The following is a 2,829-nucleotide window of genomic DNA, read 5'->3' on the forward strand; positions in this document are numbered from 1 at the left end:
ACAAATTCAGTCTCTCTCCAACCTTATAGCCAATTATGTACGAAATCCCAGCTATCTTTATAACTTTATCCATTAGTTCTTTGATTTGCATTTTATGTCTATCGTGTCATGTGAAAGGTGATAGGAGCTTCATCCTCACCTTAGAAATTTTCAGTCCATTTATTTTCATTTCTCCTTTTCAATTCAAAATCACTCAGTTCTGGCAACTTTTCATAAAACAGACACCCCCACAATCTGGAATTCCATTTCTAGTGCAGGGCCTTGGATGCACCAGATCTCATCTGGATTGCCTCCTCCAGGCTTTACAATGAAAATATTACTCAGAGTAATTGCTAAGGATACACAGTGATATAGTAGGTCCCGGACAAGATCCTAGTATAACCTCCACTAACCCACAAGGTGTTATTAATCCTGTAGTAGCCACAAGAAACTGCAGCTAATGGAGATAAAATAACTTACCTTGATTCCTACAGTTGGAATGTGGTAGATGGGACATCTGAGCAAAGGTTGCCTCCTTTAAAGCCTCCAGACTGAGGGGGCCACTTTTAAGGGGTGGCAGCTGGAATTGAAAACAGTGCTTAGCATGTGCCTTGTCCATGGCAGAAAAGACCTTTTCCTCCCTGATGATTTAGCAAACAACTCTTAGTAATAGCTTTCTTTTGGATATTCCACTACATCATATAAAACACAGTAAAGCAAAATGACAGCCACATGAAATATATTTTGTGTTGTAAAATTTCTGAAAGGATTTGAAAAATCATTTGCTTTTGAAATAAAATTTTTTTAATCTAAGAATAACTAACTCATTTATGATTGGCAATGATTTCTTGGCAAACATCATGCCTACTCAGGAATTCTTCTAAAATGAGAGAATCTAACCAACAAATTGTTTTCAAATGTAATGAAATTTTTATGAACAGTAACTATCACAAATAATGAAACTGACGTGTTACAGTTTGTAGAAGTTTAGTTAAACATTTATTAATTTCTATTTATCAATTTTGTAGTTTGGAAACAGTAGGGCATTGGAAGTCTTAAAACATTTTTATTGGTCTTTGAAAGAACAAGGCTGCAAGTGCTGTGTTAGTGACTAATATAGGCCTTTTGCATTCTTTGATGGAAATAAAAGAGTCAATGTGACTCTGTGTGTATGTGTAGCTTATGATGATGTAGGGTAAATGAATTGGTCAGACTTTTTCCACTCCCAATCAGTAGCCTCTACAGGTGCCCCCAGTGGCCTATGCAAAGAGTGCCTGGGAGGCGGCATGGGCATAGACATCTGTAATTATGGACATCTGGGCCTAGAGAGGACCGGGCATGCGTATAGGTAAATACACACACCTGCCTACAGGGGAAGGATAAAAGGGTGGTGTCAGGCCGAGGCCGTGGGGGGCTCAAGTTGCTGCCTCTCTGCCTGTTCTCTCTCCTTGATTCAGTGTATAATACCTGTAAAATCCGTGCTCGCTTCGGCAGCACATATACTAAAAAATTGGAACGATACAGAGAAGATTAGCATGGCCCCTGTGCAAGGATGACACGCAAATTCATGAAGCGTTCCATATTTTTCTGGAAGGGATCATGCTCAGCGAAATAAGCCAGAAAGAAAAAGAAAAATACCGGATGGTATCACTCATAGCAGGAATCTAGAAAACTTAAATAAGGGACCAGGAAAATGAATAACTATAAGAAAGTGAAAATCAAAATCAACAAAAAACTATGAACCAGAGACACTCTATGGGGGTTGTGGGCGGCGAGGGGAGGGGAGGGATTGAGGTCAAAATAAGGGGGTTGCAATTGTATGGGGAATATAAAAGTAAATTTATTTAAAAAAAAAACAACGGTCTATTTGGAGCTAACAAGAACTTAGCCAATTTTTTTTTTAATTATCAAGAAGGTTATTTGCATTGTAGGTTTAATCCACTGTTAGTGTTTGTGAGCCCAGTACTTTTAGATCTGGAAGGATTATGATAGGATGAAATATTCACAATTAAAGTTATGAAATTGAAAAAAAAAAAAACCTGTAAAATCCACTGAAATCTCCAAAATTCTCTTTAGCTCTGCTAGAAATGACGACGAACCTACCCAGCCTGGGATTGTTGCAAAACAGAGAGCAATTACTTCTTTGGGAGACCATTGTGAGCCAATGTGGTTTCTTTTGGTTGCCATCCGCCCGTCTATGTGCTGGAAACCAGTTAAAGTCTAACCCTCCAGGACAAACTTTTCATGTCTTTCTACTTTCTTTTTTTTTTTTTTTTAATAGAGGCATGTTTTATTTTATTTATTTATTTGTTTGTTTGTTTGTTTTGTTTATACAAGCACTGGGTACAGTCAGAAGCGCGGGAGGGTGAGAGAATTCACCAGAGCCAGAGCGGGGAGCAGAACAGGCAGAGGGACCTGAAGTACACTGCTGAGGGGAGCAGCGGGCGGCAGGAGAGGTCTGCGCGCCATGTGGGACCCTCCTCCGGTGGCCGGGGAGCAGCCGGGGATCGAACCGGCGCTGCAGAGGCTGCGGGCAGCTTCGCAACCCAGCGCTCAACCGCTGCGCCACCGGCGAGGCCCTCTTTCTACTTTCTTTGCTCACCTTCATCTTTTTCTGTCTTGGACAACACCTCTTTCTATGAGCCGTGCTGGATGGTGCTTTACTTCCAGTCGTAGATGGAAAAGTCACACTGATGCATCTGGTTTCATGGGCAGCTGCCCAGAGGCTGGACAATGCAACTTGGAAGTGAGGGGGTGTTCACTTAGCTCTCGACCAATACGAAAAGGAGAAGGAAGACACTGGAGAAATTCCCCATCCTCTCTCCTTGCCCTCCTTCTGGTGAATCCTGT

The 2,829-nt window shown here is 41.4% G+C and overlaps 1 non-coding gene across 1 annotated transcript; it reads left to right on the plus strand.

Annotated features, from left to right (window-relative positions):
* Positions 1-1,457: 1,457 nt before the first annotated feature.
* Positions 1,458-1,566, plus strand: LOC119256379 (U6 spliceosomal RNA). Its single transcript, XR_005127719.1, has one exon. It is a non-coding gene; the product is annotated as a U6 spliceosomal RNA (small nuclear RNA).
* Positions 1,567-2,829: the final 1,263 nt, after the last annotated feature.

The sequence above is a fragment of the Talpa occidentalis genome, unplaced genomic scaffold (genome assembly GCF_014898055.3).
Source record: "Talpa occidentalis isolate TD23 unplaced genomic scaffold, MPIMG_talOcc4v2.1 talOcc4.3, whole genome shotgun sequence".
NCBI classification, from domain to species: domain Eukaryota; kingdom Metazoa; phylum Chordata; class Mammalia; order Eulipotyphla; family Talpidae; genus Talpa; species Talpa occidentalis.